We start from the raw sequence: 9591 nt of genomic DNA on the forward strand, positions 1-9591 counted from the left end.
CAGGTCTCCCAGCCAATCCTCGCTTAGCCATACGTCAGCCCAAAGGATAGTTAGCCCTGACTGCTGATTCTGGAATTCTAACCTCAAAGGTTTTGGGTTTCAGATTCAGATAAGGAAGAAAAAAGAAACCGAATCATGAAATTCAATGGGAAAACAAGTAAAAATAAATAGATAAGTTTAAACTTTTACAGCATTTACATGATTAAACAAATGATGTTCATTGTAGTTGGTGATATTTTCCATACATAACTTATCAAGAAACAATCCAGTAATCTATAACTTCATTTAAAAGAATTAGATACAGATATATATACATACATATAATATAGATAGATAGATATAGATAAAGTGAAAAGGTTTATTATGAGAAATAACGTAACAAAAGAGAATGTGCCTGTTGTTTCTTTTCCTCCTCTCTTAGTGGTTTTTTTCCCTGGGAGACCAAGTAACAACATGGGAGTGAGCTGATAGATGCTGATCTGAAGAAGTGGTGACCGTGCCAGTTAGCAATTTGTAAACGCCAGGCGGTGGCAGGTGCTTAATTATAACTGTACAAACTAACAATGTACATATTCCAGTTATTTTTAACTCAGTATTCTGAAATAATTGTAGACTCATAGGAAGTTGCAAAAATAATACAGAGAGGGTCCTGTGTACCCTTCACCATCCTGATTCCTGCAATGCTAACTGTACAGTACAGAATACAGCACATCAGCAAGAAGCTGCTAACTGGTCTATAAATCTTATTAAGATTTTACCACTCTAGGCCGGGCATGGTGGCTCACGGCTGTAATCCCAGCACTTTGGGAGGCTGAGGAGGGCAGATCGCCTGAGATCAGGAGTTCGAGACCAGCCTGGCAAAAATGGTGAAACCTTGTCTCTACTGAAAATACAAAAACCAGCCAGGCATGGTGGCAGGTGGCTGTAATCCCAGCTACTCCCAAGGCAAAAGAATCGCTTGAATCCGGGAGGTGGAGGTTGCAGTGAGCTGAGATCACATCACTGCACGACAGAGACTCCGTCTGAAAAAGAAAAAAAAAAAAGATTTTACCACTCTAAAGGGGAAATTGGAGTTTTCTTATTATGATTTGCTTTGGTTTATTTCTCCTTCCTCTTCAGAAATACTCACTTCAGGGACTACAGGTACAATGCCAGACAGACCTGCAAAACTGCATTGTTACCTAAATTTTGACCTTACATCCACAAGGAGTCTTGGGGACAGAATCCACTTAACCCCACCCAAATTTGGCTCCAGCTTTGTTTATATCTAAATGCCTATGAGCAGCTCAGGAGTTTCCTCAGCTAGAACAGGCGAATTCTGATTATCAGAATAATGATATTCTGGGCTAATATCATTGTAATGACTTGGCTTTTAAGGCAGTTTCCCTGTATATGGGGACACGTGGAGGCTGGAAGACAAAAAAGGGCCCAATTTTTATCCTTCCCTGAATCACACCCTCTGCAATGTAACTTTCTCCTACCATCAAGGGGTAGCATCTATGGCCCATCTCTTGAATTTGCACTGGCCCTGCAACTTGGGTAGGTCAGTGGTATGTGAAGAAGTAACAGGGAGCCAGGCAGTTCTGAGCCCAGACCTCAAGAGGCTATAACTTCTGTACTTCTTCTTGAAGCCCCGCAGTCCCCATATGAACAAGGCCAGGCCAGCCTGCTGGAGAAGGACCATGAGGAGCAGGGCCGACACAGCCCATCCGAGGCCACCTTCGATCATGCAGCTGACAGCAGATTGCGGAGCCAGCCCCGCCGAAAGCAGCCATGCCTAGCCCAGCAATAAACACCTCACCAGCCCATAGACTTGTGAAACTTATTTTGGTAAGTTACTGGTTTTGCGATTTTAGATAACTGGTACAGGCAAAGACTTACTTGAGTGGGGTACAGAAATGTGCAGATGAAAGAGGAATGAGTTTTTAGCTAAGAGCTGGACTAGCCAGGTTGCTCACTGGAGTTCAAGTGACTGTCATGAACACCCCAGAAGAGCAAATCAGTTGTGAACTAAATGTTTACTGCAGGCTGAAAATAAGAATGAAGTGGGAGGACCCCAGTGGTCCTTAGAGCTATCTGAATGGTTTTCTCCAGGGAAGAAAGAAAGTTTATACAAGGGCTTTTACACTGGCCTTATGCTAGCCCCTGAGAGCCAGGAAGAAAAGAGCGAGCAGGAGACTGCTGAGCTATAAGCAGGGGGAAGCTGCATGGGTCCTTGGGGCTGGGGAAGTTTTCCTAGGGTAAAGGGATTTCCAGCCTACAGGTAATAAAACTTTTATCTCTCTTGTATTGAGGTTTTATGCAAACAACAAATATTTGTTGAATGTCTACTGTTTTCATTGCACTCACCACTGCCCTTCCTCATGTCCTGTGCAGCGATTGGCAAGCAGTTTGTGCCTTCAAGACTCAGTCTAGTGAGGTGCTACCAGAAGTCTAGACAGGGAGCCAGGCTGGGGTAAGGCCCTACTGGTAGTGGCACCGCTGGAGGGGACGCAGAGAAAAGGCAGGGCCCTCTGATTACTTTCTCTGACTCTCATGGTCTGAGGGCTGTTGCTAAAGTTCCTATTGAACTGAGAATGCAAAATCCTTTATCATATGGTCATGCAAATTATTACTTCAATACAGAGCATTCAAACAAGTATCAACAAGGCAAAGCTTCCATGACGAATCACATGGAGGGACCTCCAGGTGTCTGGCTGCAGGGCCCCTTGGGGGAGAGGCAAGCATCCAACACGGACACTGATCCATCAATAGAAGCTGGGATCACACCTCCTAGGGAAAGTGAAGGTGCTCTGAGCACACTGAGGAGCAGAAAAGCCTAGTCAGAAAAGACTTCCCATGAAACTGGCATTCAAACACATATCTGAAGGATGAGTTACTTGGGGAAGTGAGGGGATCCTCCAGGAAGGGCACAGAATGAGCAAGACTAAGAGGTGGAGAGGTTGTTAGGAGAATATCAGGATCAAAAAGTATAGCCGTGAAGCTGGACAGAGAGTTGGGGGAGCCCGGTGGGCTCAGTCAAGAATATTTGGTCTTAGGTCAATCACACCTGTAATCCCAGCATTTTGGGAGGCTGAGACAGGAGGATCACTTGAGCCCAGGAGTTTGAGAGCAGACTGGACAACGTAGTAAGATGCTGTCTCTACAAAAAATAAAAATTTGCCAGGCCTGACGGCAGGCACTTGTAGTCCCGGCTACTCAAGAGACTGAGACGATGATCACTTGAGCTCAGGAGTTCAGGGCTGCAGTGAGCTATGATGGCACCAATGCAATCCAGCCTGGGCAACAGAGCAAGACCTTGTCTCAAAAGAAAAAAATAAAAATAAAAAAATGGTCTTTAATCCAAATGCAGTGGGAAGACTTAGAAGGGGAATCATCATCACGTCAGTTTGAGCCATATGAAATTGACATTTTTGCTGGTCAAAAATGACCACCCCTGGCAGTTTTATATGTTCAACCTAATACAGGTTTGAGCATCCCAAATCCAAAAATCTAAAATGTTCCAAAATACAAAACTTTTTGAGGGCGGACATGATGCTCAAAGGAAATGCACGTTGGAACATTTTGGATTTCAGATTTTCAGATCTGAGATGCTCAGCCAGTAAATATAATGACAATATTCCAAAATCTAAAAGTCCAAAGTCCAAAACAATTCTGGTCCCAAGCATTCTGTTCTATACTCCATCTGTATTTCGAAAAGAGTCTTCAGCCTGACCCTTCCAAGGTTGACTATTTGTTGTTGGTCTTTTAATTCCAAGGTGATTTTCTCATTTCCTTTCACAGGCAAGTCAAGCCTTGGCACCAACAGAGCAGGGAGTGAGAAGTGTGGGGGCCGAGGCCAGATGGGCCCCGCATCCTACTTTCTGGAGCAGCAGCGACACTGTCATCTTGCTCACCTTTCTTCACAGCCTGCAGTGCCCCACGTGGAGGTGTGGGCTCACCAGGGAGGACTCTCACCTCGGACAGCTGATCCCTGTCCCCCGTGCCCAGGGACATTCTTCTTGCCAGGAGTTGATGAGTTCCCAGTGGAGGTGGTGGAGTCCTAAGCTCTTCAAGGGATGGGCTCAAGTAATACAATGCCCCCACACACCCAGCCATCGGCGGCCCCTCATTCTCAGCTTTCAGTTGCTTCTGTGTATGTGAGACCAGAATCCAGGTCACAGCTCAACTGGACATCACGGCACTGACATTGTTCATTTTCATTTTGGCAGCACGCACAGAGCTGTTCAAGAGAAGGTCACAGCGAGATCATATAAACCAAATTTAGCCATCTGGGTACAAGGAGAGACTTAGGTGATTCGTGTCTGATAAGGAAAACCAGACTTTCACAAAGCATCCTTTAGTGGGAGCCTTTTAGAAACCCCAGAGATGACACCTGTCAAACTTCACAGCACACTTGGGCTTGAGGGGACCAGAGAGTGCACAGGCTCCCTGTGTAGATGGGACCCCGAGGAGATGGTGGTAGTTTTCTCATCTTAGACTAACTCCTACATCCCAGAGTCCCAGAGCACTTTATGTTCCCTGGTCACACGTTGAGGGAGGCAGTTTTAAACTAACTGGAGCAGAGGGGCTGGGGAGGGACTTAGTTCACTTCCACTCATGGTCTGTGCTCACCTTGAAGTCACACCTGGCACTAAACCATTTTTGTAGAATAGGTGCCCCACTCTGCCACACGTTAATCCTGAAACTAAACAAGAGATTTGGTTGAGTATGGTGGCTCACACCTGCAATCCCAGCACTTTGGGAGGCCAAGGTGAGCAGTTCACCTGAGGTCAGGAGTTGAAGACCAGCCTGGCCAACATGGTGAAACCGCATCTCCACTAAAAATACAAAAATTGTCCAGGCATGGTGGCGGGTACCTGTAATCCCAGCTACTTGGGAGGCTGAGGCAGGAGAATTGCTTGAACCTGGGAGGCGGAGGATGCAGTGAGCCGACATTGTGCTACCACACTCCAGCCTGGGCTACAGAGCAAGACTCCATCTCAAAAACATATAAATAAACAAACAAGAGATTTGGCAGGGGTGGGGTGGAAATCAGGAAATCACACACCCGACAGAAAAATCTCACACAACTTTTCTTTCAATATCTCTCTTCATTTCCTGAAGACCCTTCCACGAAAATCTATCCCATTATTTCTTCCCCCTCTCCCTCCACACAGTTCCTCAGATCACCTCCAACTGCCAGAGCCCACTCAGCAAGGCAGAAGCCAGACATGCGGCCTCCTCATCTTCATTCTCCATCCTTGGAAACCACTTAGTGAGGAATTGAGAGAGATGGGGTGGTATGGGATGGGGACAGGGGGAGTTTGATTTATCAAGTATTCACTCTCCAGCATTGGCCTCTTCTTAGAGGAGAGAATTTAAAATGTCCTATATTACTATTATTTCCCATATTATAATATTATTAGTAGTAGGCCAAAGAAAGCAGACTCAAGGAGACAAAAGGACAAAAATTTCAGTGTACAAACACAATCAAATAACCATTAAGTGAGAATTGTTCATGGTCCAGGGTGACTTTGAAAATGGCCTCTTCAATGACAGAGGAAAATGAAGTTATCGGGAAAGCCATCACGTGTCACACACCGAGATTCTGTGACTGTTAAATTTTAATAAGTTCGGTGCAAGGAAAATTGAAATTTCTGAAGAAAAGAAAAGCCAAAGGGCAAAGAGAAGAGACATGAAACCAGCCTGGAAGTGGGGGAGTGGAAGCCGGGGGTGTCACGAGGCCCTGGCACCATGCCCTCTTTCTTGTAAGGGAGATAGACGTGCTCTCAATCACTGTGGGTGCAACCAGGGGGTCATGCCTTTGAAAAATGACAAAAACTACTGAAACTAAGGGGAAAACACAGAGCGAAGGCAGTTAACTCTCCGTTGTTCAAGGGCTGATGCTGAACTTGGGAATGATCTAGACTTTGCCTTTCTTCCTCCTCCTTTCCTGAATGTTGGCAAATTCACTGCTCACAACCACCTTATCCTGATGTTGAACAACCCTGCACCTAGCACATTAGTTAAATATTAGCATCTTTGATTAACGTTCTAGAGAGCCAGGGAAGAGTGTTTAAATTTTCAGTATAGCCATGAATTTTTGACAAATCTGAGAACTGACTCCATAGGAGTGAATGTGCTATTCCCAGGAACCCACACCTTGAAAGCCGAAGATCGGCAACGCAGCTATTAAGTTCTGCCTTAAGGAATTCTCACCATCAGCGCGGAAGGAGATGTCCAGAAAAAAATGTGGGGGGATTAGGATCGTGCCAAGAATAAAAAGGAAAATACAGATAACATCTAACTACTTTTGTAGAGGCCCTCCCTCCAAATGTTGCACCACTTTCCCCAATACCCAAAGAAAAAGATTTTACTTGGGGAAAAAAGTCAGCAGCAGCACACACAAAAATGACCACACCACAAGGTGCAAGCATTAAAACCACAAAAAACATTAATGTATATGATTGAGAACACAACTGAAATAATCAGTAACAAAATATTGATCACCTCGTCCGAGATCTGATAGGTAAATGGTTGAGTGAGTCGCGCCAGCCCTCAAAGAGTTTATAACTGTGTTGTAGGCTGTACAAAAAGACTAACACCCAGGAAGCAAAGAGTATTTAGGACAGAAGGTCATTGCCAACGAAATTGTTTCATGCCAATTGTAAGTTGCTGTAGTCCAGGGGCAGGGGTGGTTGATGGAGTTTTCTAGGCAATAAAGGGCTCAGCTTTGATTGGTGAAAAGAACAAAGGCCGGTCAAGAAAAGAGGGGAAGGAAATTTAACGTAGAACAGCCAAATAGAACATCAGATGGGGGCTAGATACAGCTCCTCTACTTCGAGACAAGAAGTAATTACCAAGTAAAGAGAAAGCAGATGCTTGCCCGTGGACATACAGAAATTAAACACCCTGCCAGGTGCAGTGGCTCACACCTGTAATCCCAGCACTTTGGGAGGCCAAGGTCGGAGGATCACTTGAGTCCAGGAGATTGAGACCAGTCTGGGCAATGCAGTGAGACCCCTCAAAATTTTTTTCTCATAAAAAAATTTAATTAGCTGAGTGCAGTGGTGCTGGGACCCCTGTAGTCCCAGCTACTCTGGAGACTGAGGTGGGAAGATTTCCTGAGCCTGGGAGGTCAAGGCACTGTGGGCTGTGATTGCACCACTGCACTCCAGCCTGGGTGACAGATCAAGAGCCTGTCTCAAAAAACAAAAGACAATGAAGAAAATAAATTAAACAACCAGCTAAGTCTCACTCTCCAGAACAATCTTTTTGGAAACTGAGGATGGAGGTGGAAAAGAAAGACCTTTTGTGGCTCTATTTCAGCCTACCCAAGAAAAACAATCTCAGCACTTCAAGTTTCTATTGAAAAGAAGATCGTTGAGTTTGGTTATCCATCCTCATAAGGAGACGATGGGACATCATAGTTTTGAGCAATGGTCACCTCATTGGAAAAACAATTACTGCAATGAAGATCTGCACAACAGGGACTTATGATAATAGCACCTACTACATGGAGTGATTGAGAGGACTGCATGGAGTCATTTCTCTGAACTTTGCATCTTCCTCTGCAAAGTGAAAAAGCAGGTCAGGAAACTCACTGGAGGTCACGTAACAGGAAAGTCTTGTTGGACGAAAGTCTAATGATAAAGCTTGTATGTTGGGGCTGGGTGCGGTGGCTCACCTCCGTAATCCCAGCATTTTGGGAGGCCAAGGTGGGAGGACCACCTGAGGTCAGGAGTTCGAGACCAGCCTGGCCAACATGGCAAAACCCCGTCTCTACTAAAAACACAACATTTAGCCGGGTATGGTGGTGCACGCCTGTAATCCCAGCTGCATGGGAGGCTGAGGCAGGAGAATTGCTTGACCCCGGCAGGTGGAGGTTGCAGTGAGCCCAGGTCATGCCACTGCACTCTAGCCTGGATGACAGAGTGAGACTCCATCTCAAAAAAAAAAAAAAAAAGCTTTTATATTTCCATGGAGATACTTCTAATTGTTTCAGTTAAGAGAGGCTCTGAGTCCACAGGACTCTCATGGAGGGTAAGAAACTTGAAAGGAGAACTGCGCTGGGGTGGCTAGTGTCTCTCTGGAATGGCCTTTGGGTCTTGCACAGGCCTCCTGCCCGGGACCACAGGAATAGTGGCCTTCCAGGAAGGGCCAGAGGATTCAGGGGTTGCCTGAGGTGTGCAATGTGAGTATGGGTTTCTCCAACCACAACCCAACGCACAGCTTTATCTTGGCAAATTTGTTGCTCATAAGCTCTTTGTCCCAGTGGTGAACAACCCTGCACCAAGCACATTAGTCAAATATTTGCATTTTTGATCAAAGTTCCAGAGAGCTGGGGAAGAGTGTTTAAATTTTTATGACAGCCATGAATTTTTGACTATTTTGAGAATTGACTCCATCAGGAGTAAATGTGCTATTCCCCAGAACCCAGCCCCTCCACCCCGATGAGGCTGCCTGGGTGGGAAGCCCCATACTCAACAGAGAGCAGGCAAGGGCCAGGCTTCTGTGGAAGACTACCTGGGTCTCCATGGGACCCCCTGGAGCACTGGGCTGCGGGCTTACAAAACCCAATCCTGGCCAGGTGGGGTGGCTCATGCCTATAATCCCAGCACTTTGCGAGGCCACGGTGGGAGAATTGCTTGGGCCCAAGAGTTTGAGACTAGCCTGGGCAACAAAGTGAGACACCATCTCTACAAAAATTAAAACAATTAGCCAGGTGTGATGGTGCATGCCTGCAATTTCAGCTACTTGGAAGGCTGAGGTGGGGGGATCACCCGAGCCCAAGAGGTCAAGGCTGCAGGGAGCTATGGTTGCACTACTGCACTCTAGCCTGGGCAACAAAGCGAGACCCTGTCTCAAAAAAACAAAAAAATCCAATTCTCTCTAAAACAAAAAAATCCAATTCTCTCTATTTCCTTAGTCAGCAGGGAGATTAAAATTAAAACAACAGCCATACTACTACACTTCCACCAAATAGATAAAGTGAAAAGACAGAAAATACTATTAATGAGGATGTGGAGCAAACAGGAAGCTCACACACTGCTGTGTATAATCGTTTCCATCCTAGGAAACCATTCGGCAGTATCTATTAAAACTGAACAGGCCTGGGCCACATGGCCCTAGAAATTTGACTCCTAGGCATGCACCCAACAAAAATGCATATACAGGTTCACCAAAAACATGTATAAGAATGCTCATAGCAGCACTACTTACAAAAAACCCAAACTGGAAATGCCCAGCAACAAGAAAGTGGGTAAACCCATCATGGCATCTTTAAACAAAGGGATATCATGAAGTAAAAAGGATGAACAATCTGCAACTATATACATCAACATGGCTGAGTCTCAACAACATAATATTGAGCAAAGGAAGCCTGATCAGGTGTGGTGGCTCATGCCTGTAATCCCATCACTTTGGGAGACCAAGGTGGGAGGGATCGCGTAAGCCCAGGAGTTTGAGACCAGCCTGGGCAACAAAGTGAGACCCCGACTCTACAAAAATATTTTTAAAAATTAGCCAGGTGCAGTGGCATGCCCCTGTGACCCCAGCTACTTCGGAGGCTGAGGCGGGAGGATCGCTTAGCTCAGCAAGTCAAGATTG

At 45.7% G+C, this 9591-nt stretch overlaps 1 long non-coding RNA gene across 1 annotated transcript; it reads right to left on the reverse strand.

Moving 5' to 3' along the window:
* Window positions 1–470: 470 nt before the first annotated feature.
* Window positions 471–4695, reverse strand: LOC134731054 (uncharacterized). Its single transcript, XR_010113116.1, has 3 exons — window positions 4615–4695; window positions 3958–4222; window positions 471–1022 (listed from the first exon to the last, which is right to left on the reverse strand). It is a non-coding gene; the product is annotated as an uncharacterized LOC134731054 (long non-coding RNA).
* Window positions 4696–9591: the final 4896 nt, after the last annotated feature.

The sequence above is a fragment of the Pan paniscus genome, chromosome 7 (assembly GCF_029289425.2).
Source record: "Pan paniscus chromosome 7, NHGRI_mPanPan1-v2.0_pri, whole genome shotgun sequence".
NCBI classification, from domain to species: domain Eukaryota; kingdom Metazoa; phylum Chordata; class Mammalia; order Primates; family Hominidae; genus Pan; species Pan paniscus.